This window comes from Chenopodium album, chromosome 9, assembly GCF_948465745.1.
Source record: "Chenopodium album chromosome 9, dcCheAlbu1.1, whole genome shotgun sequence".
Classification (NCBI taxonomy): domain Eukaryota; kingdom Viridiplantae; phylum Streptophyta; class Magnoliopsida; order Caryophyllales; family Amaranthaceae; genus Chenopodium; species Chenopodium album.
The window spans coordinates 28994602-29011121 of NC_137842.1; the positions used below are offsets into that span (position 1 = coordinate 28994602).

General features: G+C 39.7%; 1 non-coding gene across 1 annotated transcript; it reads left to right on the plus strand.

Moving 5' to 3' along the window:
- Positions 1 to 16203: 16203 nt before the first annotated feature.
- LOC145561039 (small nucleolar RNA R71) lies at positions 16204 to 16309 on the plus strand. The gene has a single exon (XR_014093622.1). It is a non-coding gene; the product is annotated as a small nucleolar RNA R71 (small nucleolar RNA).
- The last annotated feature ends 211 nt before the right edge of the window (positions 16310 to 16520 follow it).

Consider the following 16520-nt stretch of genomic DNA (forward strand, 5'->3'; position numbering starts at 1 on the left):
ATATCGTCGGAAAGCTCTTTTCGAACTCGACCTAACTACACTATTATTGGACCCTTTACATGGACCAAACTAATCTGGATTGGATTATTTCATAAAATAGGTTTTCAAAAACAAAGAGAAAGAAAAGAATTAAAAATTAACCGCAATACTAGACTTTCCACACTTTCACTTTATTCGATTATGATTCGACAAGAAAGGTACTCATCATTGGTTTTGGTTGGGAAGACACAAATTAGTGTCTACAGAAGCCCCCACTTTGACTGAGTTTGGAGAAACGCAAGATTCGAAAACAAAAGTCAAAGTAGTACTAGGGACAGAGACTGATTCAGAACGTTCTGCGATCCTAAATCACTCTTGTGATGCCGATACCTACAAACTAGCGTAAGTTAAAACAAATACGAGAGTTAAGAAACGCATATCTTGCACCGTCAAGCACACGTCTCTAGGAGTAACCGATTTGTGTTGCATTTGCTGTTGTGACAACCTTCCACAAGCTAGGGAACGCCATCCTGCTGTTTGTTTTGACGATCTTCCGCAAGCTAGAGAATACCGCCTGAAGACTGCTACACCTGTAACTGCCAATTCCGCCGTGATAGACTTCTACAAGCTAGAGAACCCCATCGAAGATTGATTCTCCTAAAACGACCTTCTAGCGCTTTATGACCATCCTCCGCAAGCCAGGGATTATAACCGAAGATTGCTTCGCCTGAAACTATCTCTATATGTTGCGATAATACTCTGAAGAGCATCACCGAAGACCAATGCCTGTCGATCCTTTGCTATTGCTATGCCAGTACGTCACCGCTTTTGCTGCTTTTGAACCTGTATGTCGGTGCTTCTGAATTGTGAACCAGTATGTCGCTGCCTTCGCTGTATTGAACCATTATGTCGGTGCCTTTGCTATTTATAACCATTATGTTGGTGTCTTTGTAGTGAGCCAATGTCTAGGCGCTTTCAGCTAAGTGAGACGGTCATTTATCAGGACAATCACTTAATGTGATTGTAACCAAGCCGATTACTAAATCATGTCAAATTGCTTATAAGGGCTAACTGGTGCACTAAGGAACCCAAAATTGTTGTACTAGGTCGAAATAACCGTTTGGAGAGGTTTCGAGCTCTATCGCCGCTGCAACGCCGCTGGCGCCACTATTTGGCTCTGTCGCCGAGCAATAGAGTTGTCGTTCGGCGCCAAAATTGGGAATTCCGTATAAATCCCTTTTCTTCCTCCTTTCGCTGCTACTGCTCTTCTTTCATCGAGTTTCGCCGCGAAAGTTTGAATTGCTTGTTCTTGCTCGTTTCTCAACCAAATTCGCTCAAATTTTTTGCAAATCAAAGCTTTGTTTATCTAGTTTCCTAATCTATTTAAGTTTGTTCCAAAATCACTCGAATTTTGATGAATATTGCACATGTTTGTTCACAAATTTCTTAAAAATTCGAATCTTATATTGCTTAATTTGCTTTGTTTGTCAAATTTTATGCCACGAAATTGCTTGATTATGTTTGTATATTTCCTTGGGAGTATTTTGAGACTTCTTTGACTCAATTTGGTGAAGAAACGAACATTTCACCATTGTTGACCCTCTTAAGGTCGGGAAAACAATGTGGGTTGTTCTTGATGTTTTTGCTAGCAATTCTTGTCTAATTTGTCACAATAATTATCATAATATTGCAAGAAATTGTCTGGGTTCTTGAAAAATGCCATATATACTTGAATTGAAATCGTGCTCTGTTTTAGTACTACGTACTCTTTTTTTTTGCAAACATAGTATCATGCGGCTAGGCGAACCTTAGATACTATAGAAACTTAATTCTTGTCAATTTTGCACAATGTAGTATGGCTAGACAGCAAGGTTCGGGTTCACGGTCCCGAGACACGCGACGGGAGCATGAGCCCGTTGAGGAAGACGTCGACCCGTCCACTTCTCTTGGTCCCTTCCTCGAGAGGGATAAGCGGACCCTGTACTTTTCCCCTAACCATCACATTTCTAAGAGGGTGCGTCATGAGATTACTGTTGGTAGGACGCGCTGCCATGGCTCGGGTAACGACACCCTGGGCAAGCTATACAGCATGTTCTTCAGTGGAGATGAGGGGTTGAGACTTCTTTGGGATTCTTGTGGGCTGACCGCCCTGTTACAGGCCACGCATGTCGTGTACTCTTTTGACAGGGGCCACCGTGTGGTTCGTGCTCTGGTGGAGTTCTTCTGGGGCACCACCAACACTTTTCACTTCCATTGGGGTGAGATGATGGTCACCCCAACCAACTTCAGTCTCGTCTCAGGATTGGAGTTTGGTTTGACTACACTACCGTTTGACGACTCCATCAGCGTCTACTCTCCTTAGGTTGATGAGCTGCTAGGTCCGATTGCTGTTCGGGCCCGTGATAAAGTGGAGCCATCACGATTCAGCTCTAAGTGCATTCGCCGGTCTACTCTGGTGGCAGCTTTTGAGGATGATGCAACAACCCGAGAGCGGTGGGTGCGCATCTTTGCGCTTATTTTGGTGTAAGGGATGTTTTCCCCAGACAAGGGTAGTAGGCTACTACTTCACTACCTTCCTGCTGTCCGCGATCTTCAGCTTATCGGGACTTATGACTGGGCCAACTTGGCCTATGCTGACTTTCTGCGCGCATTGCGAGACTCTTGTCCACAACGGTCTTACACGGGAGACATCGCTCTGTCCGGCTTCTGGAGAGTCATAGAGGAATACTTTATCTCCTATAAAGTTAGCTCTAAGCTCTTGTTAGTACTTGCTGATATTTTATCTTTTGTAGATTTGGTTCAACGAGTACTTTCCCTCACTTGCGCCGGCGAGGCCGTCGCCACGCGAGTTTCCTGTTGGTGCCTGCTGGGGAGGCCGCTACAATAGCCGGGCGACTACCGCCCATGTTCGAGAGCTGATCCTTTCGGTATGATCTTTTACATAGTTATCATCTTTGTATTGATGTTTGGTAGATCTTTATCTGATAGGCATTCTTTGTAGGAGCCTGAGGTGCTATACTGGCTATGGGGCGGTTTGGTTATCCTTAGGCTGGCTGCGCAGTATATTGTTTAGCGTCGCTATTTCTTGGGGACATATGGGGCGACGGTGTACTTAGGAGAGAGAGTTGCTATTCAGCTTTCCTTAGAGATTCTTGTCGTGCCTGCTCTTCCGCCACGTCACATGTTTAATGACGTGAGGCCGCTCAGCATGTTGGAGATGTCGCCTGCCAGTACCCCTTGGCGATCTTATGCTATCCAAGGGTGGTGCTACGATGAGGAGTTGCTGCCGTTGTTAGCTCCGACCCTTGTTCTGTCAGCGGAGGCGGCGATATAATTTTTATCTCTTACCTTTTTGCTAAGTAGCCCCCAATTAATATTTTATTCACCTTGATTTGCTTTTTGCGAGACTGGGCCTACTGAGTTCGTGCCCCATCGTACGTCTATGTATTATCAGGGGACATACGGGCCTATCGAGGAGATAATTTCTCCGGCTCCCGTGGATCAGCGCTTTGTTGAGCGATCTATTCTTCGCCACCAGACTCGGGTGAGTTATTTACTTGCTATTTGTTCATATCTGTCCTGTATTGTTACTTATTTTATTTCTTTGACAGTTCTCGCGCGAGGTGGTAACCCTAGGTGGAAGCCAGGTCGTTGGACTAACTTTCCTATGTCAAAAGAAAATTTGTAAACTCTCGACACACCTTCATACAAGTATAACGGCAAGTTAAGGATTGAACCTAAGGGAATGGGAGCTAACTACTATTGTTTAAGTAAAGCTATCTCGAAGTCAAGGGGGTAGGTGTGTGTGTAATATAAGCAACTAAGCAAAACAAACAAGCAATAGAAATCAATATAATGAAACACTAGGGTTAGGATCCTCATGTACTAGGAATGGACATAGCTAATTGGGATTGGATATGACTAAGTTAAGTGTTGCGAGGGAAAATCAACTAAGCAATCAAACGAGTAAGGTAGGTTAATCTCCTATAGGTCAACCTAGCACCAACTACGAGACACTCTAACTAGGAGCCTTGCAAACCTACTCAATCGACAAAAGCAAGCCAAATATCAATTTTTCGTATCAATGCAAGTCTACGATGCATTCTAGTGCAACAAATCAAAGTTAGCTACTCTTCAATTAATCACGCACACACATGCACTTAATCAATCAACCAATTTAATCACAACATCAACTCCATCAATTTTCTCCAATTAGCATCAATCCATCACTCATACATGCTTCACCATTCCCCTAGCAAGAGAACTACTCACAATCCATTGAAATTAAAATTAAAACTAAGCTAATCAACAATTTCATCATCATCAGATCAATAGAACTAATTCAATCCCAAATTCAATTCAAACTTGAACAATCAACATAATAATTGAAATGATAAGCTGAAAATTGCATTAAAGTAAAAGAAATCCTTACGAACTTGCTTCAATTCAATGAAGAAAATACTAGAATTCCACAATCTTCAATCATCAATCAACAATAAAGAACTTCTCTCTCTACAATCTAGAGTTTCTCTCTCTAAAATTCTAGCCTAATTTCTATTCTAATTCTGGAATAATTCCTCCCAAAAATCCTCACTAATCCTCCCTCGAAAAATAGAAAGAAAATCTATATATAGAAAAACTACTAAGAGAAGTTAGTTAGATCGTCCCCAGATAAACCCATACAGGCGCGACTTACCATAAGGGGAATGTGGCCGCGCAAAACTGGGTACAGAACAGGGACCCAGAGAAGCGTGCCCGCGCCACCAGGCCGTGCGGCCGTTCCATGGTCGCGCACGCCCATGTTTGGGAGCAGAGGAGCCCTCTTCCCTATCATTCCGATGCTTCTCGTGTGTTCCACTTAATGCTCTTGATAAACACGGAACCTTGCAGTTTCTAAACTCCATGTTTGTGGGTTCAAGGCAAGAAATCATGCCCCCACGGCTTGAATGCACAACTCAATGTCTTTAAGAACTTGCACTTCTCCATGCTTGAGCTTCAAATGGAGACCACTAAGCATCCTAATCAACGCAAAACTCGGGAAGAAGCTCGAGAAACTTTGGAAAACGATCTTAACCTGAAAAATAAAGGAAAACAAGCAAATAAAAGAGAAAATAACATAATAAACCAAGAAATGCATAAAGAAGAAATCAAACTAAGAAAATGCAAACTAAAAGAAATAAAGAGTAAAATCAAGGAAAAACTAAGTAAAAGAGCTAAAGAACAACATGAAATTCATCCTAAAAAGAACAAAATGAGTGTCATAAATGACACTCATCATAAACTTTTGCTCGTCCTCGAGCAAAACAAAGCAAGAAAGAATAAGGATGAAAAACTTATTCAAAAAGAAAAAGAAAGAGATAGGACAGGAATATACACTAAGACTCACTTTTGTAGGAATCACGGTTGTTTTTAGTTACACAAGTCCTTTAAACCCCAAAGTCGCCTATGAGGACGAGTGAGGTCTCGTAAAGGTTTCCTAAGAGCTTAACCTATAACTCTCCACCAACATACATGAGGCAAACCACAAAAAGAAAAGTAAAAGTAAAAGAAAGAAAAACAAAAATGAAACCTTTACGAATTGGACTTAACAAATGATCACATTTCAAATGAATAAACATCTTTCTTAAGCAATAGAGGTAGGCACGATTTAAGATATCCGAGGTTGATTGAACTATAGAGTATGCTAAGCGTAGAGAACTAGTTATCACAAGTCACCTTCATCCCGTTCAATCTTACCGCGTTCTCCCTATAGTCTCAAATCTCTCTATAATGAGCATCTCAATATCTCCTTGAAGGAGCCGGAAAAGAAATACTTTTGGGCTACACGACTTCTTGACTATACATCCCCTTTCTTTAGGCTTTAACTCTTAATGCCCTCCCTTGAAATTTGACTCAACCTCTAGGTCAAAAGGTCTTTCCCATGGTTGTAACATAAGGGCAAAAAGGGTTAGGGGTAGGCTAAAATTTTAAAAATTTGGTGGTATCCCTAATAGTGAAGCAAAGAACGGGCCCTTTCTTGGAATCACAATCAAGTAGTCACCAATCAAAAAAACTAACTCACCCAAGCTTATTCAAAGCCATAATCACAATCATATTTATAAAAAGCGTAAACGCTTCTCCCCCAAGCTTAATGGAAGCATTGTCCTCAATGCTTGAAAAGGGAAAACAATCACATCACTTTTTTTTTTTTTTTTGAATTTTCTCATTTTCAACTTTTTTCTATTTCTTTTTTATGCATGGCTTCAAAGCAATTGTCATCGCCTCTTTCAACTTTGGACGGCTTTTACAACTTTGCATTTTTTATGTCCTTGCCTTTTTGAACTTTGGACGACTTTTTCTTTCATACATTTTCCATTATTCACAAAATATAAACAAATTACAAGCTTTCATACAAATAGAACAAAAATCCAACCTTATAAACCACAAACTCCAAAAACAAGACCATTTACTTCACAAAAACCAAAAATGGAATATCATATTAAGTTCTAAATAATCGAGCACAGAAAGCTGCTGAGGCATGTGGGAAGTTGCGTCAGGGGCCAGAGCTTGGCGCCAGCATTTTAGTCGTAGCGCCAGACGCCAGTATTGGCGCCAGGCGCTACAGTTAAAAGCTGGCGCCAGTCTCTGATTGCTGGCGCCAATTTCCCCCAATACCGAGCCAGAAATATGCGTTCTAATTTCGACCAATTTTTCGTATTGTTTGCTCGATCCCACTTCCTAATAGAATTTTTTCTCACTTTTCTGAAACCCATATGTGTTCTACATATGGACATAACCCTCTGGGAATTCATGCTCCATCTACCCGATTGAACGCTCCGTGCAACAAAGGGTACATCCGAGACGTTGAATTCACCAAACCATGGAAGCGAGTTTTTTTCTAAAACTCGCGGTGTCCCATCCACTCGCTCCAACCCTTCACGGTTAGGCTTCCGTGCGGTGCATCCGGACAGTTAACCATGGACCCTCTATTGACTAAACCATATCTCGAACTTTAGAGAACTAGAGCCATGGTTAGGTTGCGAACGCATTGCATCATATTGTGCCTACTTGACTAATTGTGCATTATTTGTTGTGCATATATATTCTATGTTTCTCTTAACCATTTGTTGATTTGTGTTGAGAATAAATAAATTAATGACTTAAAGAACTTTGCTTAATTAATTAATTAATTGATTATTTAATTCGAGTCAATAAAGTCTAATTTTTTCAATCGGAATTTACCTAGTACGACTTTAGGCAAACCCCAGTTGACTAATAATACCGAAAAAAGTCCCAGACCGAAGCTCCACTATTGGCGCCAAAGTTTGAGTTGTAGCGCCACACTATGGTGTGTAGCGCCAGACGACAGCTAAATTGTCTGGCGCCAATCTCCACATTGTGACGCCAATCCTGTCGCTTGGCCGACAGTTCAGATAGCACCTTGTCAAGTCATTAATCTAGTCTTGGTCACATAGTCTAGCCACATGGTCATGACATGATTCTTAATATGTCACCTACACTCACTAATCTTAGCAGACACTTTGAGTACACATTACCATGACCATGTCGTAGGTCCATGCATGAGTCGGTCTTTCCGTCATTTGAGTTGGGGGATACATTCTATTCCTAATTCTTCATATCCCTCCATCTAAATCTTCTTTCACATTTTATTCCAATTTTTCTTCATTTCCTCCATCCATTGCATGTTGAATAAAGTTTGAGTCAATAATTAACAATAAGTATCCCCAAATTCCTTTTCCACAGTACTTGGTTGAGTAGAGAAGGGCGATTAATCAAGGACAACCTCTTTATTCAAGTCTCGTTTTTTGATAAACCGATTCGCCAAAGGAGGAAGGCTAAGAAGATAATGGCAACTCAAGAAGAAGTCAATGATCTTAAGAACCAATTGGCTACTGTGACTGAGACACTGAAACTTCTTGCACTTAGGGTCAATGACCCTGTAAAGCAACAACAGATGAACCTCATGTAAGAGAGTCTCAGCAAGCTATCTAGTGACTATAAATTCCAGGGCATGAGTTCACAAGGGGTCTCGCTGGACAAGGAACTTCTTCCACATAAGTTCAACACCACTGGCATCCTAAAATTTAAGGCAACAGATAACCCTTACTTCCATTTAAGAGCTTTCGAAACTATAATGAGCATTAAGGGTATCGATAAGAAGGTTTTCCCCTCTCTGTTCCCACTATCTCTTGAAACCGTTTTCCAACAATGGTTCTTCTCCCTTGACAAGGAGAAAACCTCTACCTGGGAATCGATAGTGAACACTTTCGTTGATAGGTACAAGTGCAATATCCAAGTTGAAACCGACCATAGACAACTTGAGATGCTAAGACAAACAGAGAATGAAGGCTTTACTTCTTTCTTTAATAAGTGGAGGGAAACTTCAGCCAAGATGATTGAGGTCCCCACTGAAAAAGAATCCGTGAGGACGTTTATCAAGAATCTCCAAGAAAAGTATTCAAAGCACTTAAAATATCAACACAACTTGAATACTTTCAAAGCCGTCTATGACATAGGTATCGAGATCGAAGATGACCTCGCAAAGCAAAAAGCTACTAACAATAGCAACCACGGTGGCTGGAAAGGAAAGAAGAGCGACAATCCTTCTTCTTCCGAAAACGCCCACTCTAGTAATAATGTTTGTACCTTTGACCATAATGATGTCTTAGCCATGGACAATCAAGGATCTAAAAGGAAACCCAGGCGAGAGTTAACACCCATTGGAATGACCTACGATGCTGCTTTCGATCGTCTCTATGATCGAGGATTAATCAAACCTATTGGCCCTACCGAGGATCCAACACCAGAAAATCGATCTTCGAGATGGAATCCAAACTCTTATTGCAAGTACCATCAAGGAAACGGTCATACCACTGATGAATGCTACAGGTTTCAAAATCTCATTCAAGACCTCATAGAAGCAAACAAGGTCTCATTGCCTCTAGCTAGCGACAAAACTGGGTGATGATGAAGCAAATGATACAAGACAAGAGGCGAGCTGCAACGACAAGATTTCATGGCCTCTTTTTCTATTTCTTTTTTCATTTTTTTTTCCTTTCCCCAATAAGTCTAGCATAGGCACATTTTCCTTTCCTTAGATTAATTTTGTAGATTCTTTATTTTCTTTTAATAAAATGAACATTTATTTTCTTGCATATGATCATTGCATTAATATTGCATTAAAAAAAATGTTGAATTAAGCACAAGGTATACCAATGATTTAAGGCAACCCTTGTAGCCACATCATATCTCATTTCACCCTTCAATTATACATCCTTTCTTCATAAACCACTTTGAGCCTCGTCTAACGATAGACCTTTCTTATTTTCAACCCACATCTATCTAACCTTGGGATAGGATGGTGTGCAACTTATGCAATTTTCAAAGAACAAAGCTTGAGTGATTTGACTAATTCAAAAGATAGCAATAGCAAAAAATAAATAAAAGTGTACGAAAGGGCAAGTGTTCCAATGTCTTTGATATGAAAATATCTTTGATAAGAACACGTCTCAGATTGCGTCTCTTATCGAGTGCTCGGTATCGTGCCTGAGAAACATGAATGCCAAGTGAGTGATAGACCGCATGATCGAGATTGCCCACGCTTATAAAAATGAAATAAATGCTAAAACAAAGAGAGCTAAAAAAGAGTAGAAACTCAAGCATAAAAATATAAAGATTCAAAAGCGAAGTTGCACACCTTGGGGGCTTATCTAGGGTCTTGAGCCTTTATCCCCTTTCTTCTATAACCTTTAGCTTAACCACGTTACAACCCTTAAAAGACCTTTTTGAGGTATACACACACTTGTGCGAGGTTTGGCTAGAGCTACGTTCGGCCTGATTCCTAACGGATACGTAGGCAACCTCACATCGAGGTGCGACCGTAATAAACATGCATTCATATTTACATTCACACACTTACACCATGATCATTCAAGGGATCTCCAATGCTCATCCCTATTCACTTAGAGCTAGACTAGGGGGCTTGATCCCTACATCATTAGCTTACCTAGCCTAAGAGTCACCACCATTTGACTCTTTTCAATAATATATATATTTTTTTCACACACTTAGCTCTTGAGGCCTAGCTTTAGTGTCACTTTCACACACTGAACAGATACATGACCAAATATACTTCCCTTAGGAACCCTTTGTCACGAAATCTTAACACAACGTTGAAGCATACCTTATCATATCAATATCAATCATAATTTTCATTACATAGAAGTATGAAGTGCTTAGCCTCCGTTCCTAAGTTACCCAAATACTTTCATCATGGAGTCAACAGTTGAGATAGCCTAGGATGGATTAATCCTTGCACCTTGAGAGATAGTATCAAACAAAGTTCATTCAACATGCATCTTCAAACTTTCGATTCTTTTTCGCGTCTTTCTTTTTCGGGAGAAAGTCGGTACCCTCCACAAAAATGACGAAAATTTGTTGTTTTTTGAATTTTTGAGTCACACAATCACATTACAATGCACACACGAGTCATGTACACATTGAGTCATATCGTGTCATATCACTTTGATTTGAGTCTAACACATGTGTCATTTCACTTTGAGTCGAGTCAACCTCAAGTCAGTCAATCAGCGAGTCAAGTTTATACCTTGAGTCGTGTCAAGTCGATAAGTCAAGCAACATTAAACCTTAGGTTAACCCTAAGATAATTTTAAGCCTTAGGTCAACCCTAAGATAATTAAAGAAATTGGCAAAGTTCTATAGTCAAAAATAAATACAGGTGCAGCAGAACAGGGAAGACCCTACTCTAGCGCCTGGCGCCAGAAATATTTCAGCAATGACAGAGCTTGAAGCCTCTCAGAAAGGTGATTTCGACTTCATACAACAATTTCGGGTTCCTTGGTACGCCAGTTAGCCCCTATAAGCAATTTGACATGATTAAGTAGTCAGTTTGATTACAATGGCAATAAGTGATCGACCTGATGAAAGATCGTCTCACTTAGCTTAAAGCGCCTAATCACGGAGACACCGACATACTGGTTTTAGCGGAATAAAGTTCAGGCGAGCTTTAGAGATCGACAAACGTTGGTCTTCGGAAATTTTTTCTTCAAGACATTATCGCAACAAACATTCAAGTACTGAAGCTCTATTGTTCAGAGACGCGTGAACATTCCCATCAAGCTCATTTGCTCCAGAGACGCGTGGGCATATCATTCAAAAGCTCTTTTGTTCAGAGACGCGTGGACAATCCTTTTCAAGCTCTTTTGTTCAGAGACGCGTGAACATTTCCATCAAGCTCTTTTGCTCCAGAGACGCGTGGGCATATCATTCAAAAGCTCTTTTGTTCAGAGACGCGTGGGCATTTCTTTCAAGCTCTTTTGCTCTAGAGACGCGTGGGCATCCTATCATCAAGCTCTTTGTTCAGAGACGCGTGGACACATCATTCAGAAGTTCATATCCAAAAAAAATAATAAAGAAGCTCAATTGTTCAGAGACGCGTGGACATATCCAAAAAAAGAGAAGCTCTATTGTTCAGAGACGCGTGAACATTTCCATTAGAAGCTCTTTTGCTCCAGAGACGCGTGGGCATATCATCAAAGCTCTTTTGTTCAGAGACGCGTGGACATTTCCTATTTTTGAGCTCTTTTGTTCAGAGACGCGTAGACATTTCCTATTTTCAAGCTCTTTTTCTCAGAGACGCGTAGGCATCCTATTATTAAACTCTTCGTTCAGAGATACGTGGACACATCATTCAGAAGATCATATAAAAAAGAAGCTCTTTTGTTCAGAGGCGCGTGAACATATCAAAAGGAAGCTCTTTGTTCAGAGACGAGTGAACATCGAAACAGCAAGGTGGCGTTCCCCGGATTATGGAGAGTTGTCACAAACAGCTGAAGATTGTTTCAAGAGAAGCAATCTTCGATAGTATTCCCTTGGACGCAGAATATTATCAATGCGGATGAGGATTGTTTCGAGAGAAATAATCTTCGATAATGTTCCCTAGGATGTGGAATATTATCATTGCGGAGGAGGATAGTTTCAGGCGAAGCAATCTTCTAATTTGCAAGCAGTTACGGGCATAGCGGTTTTCAAGCGGGATGGCATTCTCTAGCTTGCAGGAGGTCATCAAAACAGCGACAGCAACAATCGGTTACTTTCGGAGACGTGTGCTCGACGGTGCAAGATACGCGTTTCTTAACTCTTTTATCTGTTTAACTAATGCTAGTTTGGCAGATATCGGCGTTACAAGAGTGATTTAGGATCGCAGAACGTTCTGAATCATTCTCCGTCCCTATCGATACTTTGGCTTTCGTTTTTCGAAACTTGCGTTTCTCTAAACTCAGTCAAAGTGGGGGCTTCTATAGACACCCATTTGTGTCTCCCCAAAACCAAACCCAGTAATGAGTACCTTTCACATCGAATCATAATCGAATGAAACAAAAGTGTGGAAAGGTCTAGTGTTGCAGAAAGTTTTTATCTCTTTTCTTTTCTCTCTGTTTTTGAAAACTTTATTTTAAGAAAACATCCAATCCAGTTTGGTTGGTCCATGATATGGGTCCAATAGTAGTGTAGTTGGATGGGGCTTACAAAGACCTTTCCAACGATATATTATAAGCCCAATTTCGATGAATATTGAGGAAATTATGGCCAATTTACTAAACTGGGCCCGGTTTGAGCTTTATGTGCGGCCCAATGATCTATGGGAGGGCCTAATATGATTTATCATTCCTAATGCAATTAGGAATGGTTTTAGTCTTCTAGAATCTTCTAGAAGGTTCTTTTTATTCCTAATTCAATTAGCATTGATAAGTTGACTTTGTTGACTTTTCAGAGTTTTAATCAAAATCAAATAGCATTTTCGAAGAAATTATATTATTTTATCTTCCAGTACGGTAAATCTATCAGATTTTCGAAAACGCGTTGAAATCCAGTTTGGCGTCCAACCCCAGGCCTTGGCGCCAGGAACCAGGCTTGGCGCCAGACGCTAGCCATTGGCGCCTGGCGCTAGCCGCTGGTGCCTGGCGCCAGCTAGCCAGGTTTGGCGCCAACTTTGTTTTGCGTGCGTCAGACTCTGTTTTGTTAAATTATCTTTTTTGGCTGATTTTCTTTATAAATATCGTATCGAAAACTCCGTTTTCATTCACCAATTCTCATCATTCATCATCTTTCATTCACGAGTTCTCAACAATCATCCTTTAGTATTCTTTCTTTCAATCCTTACATTCACATACAAAATTCCGCATTCGCAAGATCTAGAAACACCTAGCCATATTCGAAGTTGCCTTCGCCCTAGATGTGAAAGGTTTTAATTTCTGAGGGTTTGGTCCCAAATCTCTCTTTCAATTATTTAATTTAATTGTTTTGATTATTATTTTCCTTGAAATTACTAACGTGTGTATTTTGTTATTAGAAAGAGGTACGAGGCATCAAAGTAAGTACTTTAATTGATTAATTGATATTATGATGTAGATATCATGTTTATATTGTTATTATGATATTCCTAGTATCATGTCTAGGGTATTTTTAATATTAAATATGATTGCTATGATGCCTTTTACTCTCCTCCTAATATTTATTCATGTTTGTATCATGTTAGGACTAAAGATTTGATTTTTATTGTTTAGTGACATGCTAGGGTTTGTTATTAATCTTGTTAGTATCATGCCTAGGATCTTGCTATTTTTATTATGCTTTAATATTAACATGAATATGATTATGATTATAATGATTATGAATATTATGATTATTATTATTTTGATGATGATTATATTTTTATTGTTATGATTATTTATTATGTTGCTTGATGATATTTATTTTTATTGCTTGATCACACCTTTGATGCATGTTTAAAGGGAATTTGTACTTGTAATCACGCTTAATAAGATAATTAATAATCTTGTTAGGGTTAATATGATTATAAATTCAAGTGATCGCCAATAATAGATTTGTTTGTGCATTAAATTTAACCAACATAGATTAAACAGGTTTAGGGTTAATCCTATTGATTGTATGTTAGTCAGAAAGCGCACATGAATACGATCAGAATAAAGTAGAGGCCTATTATTAGGGCAGATTCAATCTCTTTTAGGTTGGATTTGTACCTTCATCCTCGAACCCTTATTTGGTTCATGACCTTATGGAGTTGACGATCTCTTGGATCGTTAAGGGGTGTAACCTTCACCTCGTGAACGGTTTACAAGTTCCTTAAAAACTTGTTGGCGACTCTTTTGCTCTATCTTCTTCCCTTTTGGATGCCACCGTACTTTAGTGTATGATCACAGTGGGGTTCAAGCTAGTGGGATTTAAGGCTTGAAATTATTCCCTACAGAAGGGAATCATCACTCTTGATTTCTTTCATAAGGGATAAAGATTCATGCATTGGTTTTAGCTCAAAACTCTCTTTCTTGTAACCAACTCTCAATGTAATTCGGCCTCCCATAACATCAATCAATGCTCCAGAAGTAGCTAGGAACGGTCTCCCTAAGATAATAGGAATATGGTCATATTCTTCTATTTCAAGCACAATGAAATCAACGGGGATTGTAAAACCACCTTTCTTTAGGGGAACATCCTCAACTCTTCCCTTGGGAAACTTGATAGACCTATCGACCAATTGCAAAGTCATGTTGGTAGGAAGAAGTTCTCCTAGCTTTAGCTTCTTGAAGACTGAGAAGGGAATTATGCTCACACTAGCACCCAAATCACATAAAGCATTCTCAGACAACTTACTCTTGATTTTACAAGGAATGGAGAAATTACCTGGATCTTTCATCTTCTTAGGGAGATTATTGTGAATCATGGCACTACAACACTCACCAAGCTCCATCGAATCAATCTCATTACAATCTCTCTTGCCACTCAAGATATCCTTAAGGAACTTGGAATATTTAGGCATTTTGGTCATGACTTCGGTAAGAGGGATAGAAAGATGGACCTCCTTTAACATTTAAAGAAATCTCTCAAATTGTTCATCTAGTTTGTTCCTCATAAACTTTTGGGATATAGAAGGTCGGGTTTTCTCACTTTCTCTTGCTTTCTCTCATCACTCTTCGTTTTCTCATGGCTCTCTTCTTCGGTCAAATCTCTTGACACATCTTCCCCCTTTTGCTCACTTGAAACACTCTTCTTCTTGTCCTCCTCACAATCCCTAGAAACTCTCTCTTCAAGAACTCTTCCACTACTTGTGGTGATGGAATAAACCAATTTCTTGGGATCAACTCCTTGAGAAGGCAATGAAGAAGGACTAGCACAATCTTTCAAAGTGTTTGCTAGTTGGGTAATTTGTGTCTCATGAATTTTGTTATGTGTCATGATCTCATTAAGTTTCTTATCGCTCACCGCCATATAGGTGTTCAAGATTTTTGTTTGATTTCAATTATCTCCTTCAAATTTTACTTGGACGATTGAGAATAGGAATTTTCACCAACACCTTGAGACTTTGGACAAAATCCGGGTGGGGGTCCCCTTTGATTATTTTGAAAATTTCCCCTATTTTGATTGTTACAATTGTCTCGATTTTGATTGTTGCCAAAATTTTGGTTTTGGCCACCAAAGCCTTGAAATTGGCTTTGATTTCCATACCCTCTGCCTTGGTTTTGATTCCCATAACCTTGGTTATTATAGTTGCCTCAGAAATTTTGATTTCCTTGATTCCTATAATTACAATTGTTATAGTAATCAAATCCACCTTGTTGGTGAGAATTTCTATTTCTAAAGTTTCTTGGTCGATCAAACCTTTGACCATTGTTATTGTTTGAGACAAAATTCACATGTTCACATTCATTACTCTCACTATCATCAAGATTTTCAAACCCATTTGAACAAGTAGAAGCATCATGGTCATAAGACCCACAATTGTCACAAAACAAGCATCCATTGGGCATATTATTAGAAGTAGAAAGAGGAGTAGAGTTAGAAGATGTACCTCTCCCTTTGATGTGGAAGGGATGAACTTGTGCATTGGAAGTTGCACTTTCAAGCTTGGCCTTGATTGATGTCATCTCCTTCCCCAAACTTGCAATTTGAGAGGACAGATTGTTGATGGCATTAAGTTGATCAACCAAGTAAACCGTTGATCTATTCTTGCTTGAAGACTCTCTTTCTCCTTCTTGCCAATCCATGTAATGGTGCACCACGTATTCTATAATGTCTACAACCTCTTCTTTGGTTTCGTTCATTATTGGGCCTCCGGCTCCCGCGTCAAGACACGATTTGCCTTGAGGACTCAACCCTCCATAGAAAATTTGAATGATTTGATATGTTGGGATGCCATGATGGGGATATTCTCTTTGATACTCCTTATACCTTTCCCCTGCTTCATACAAGCTCTCACTAGGATTTTGCTTGAAACTTTGGATCAAAGCTCTTGCCTCTGTGACGAGGGAATAAACGCGTCGTCAATTGTCTATCCCTAGATCAAATACAATTTATACAACCTAAACAAACCTAATACAAGTATAAGGCAAGCATAGGGGTCGAACCATAGAGAACGGATAAACATCACCAAATGTTATCGACAATTAAGCTAGTCCGGAATAAGAGATAAATAAACTAAAGTCAAAGATGCTAAAACAAGGAATAAA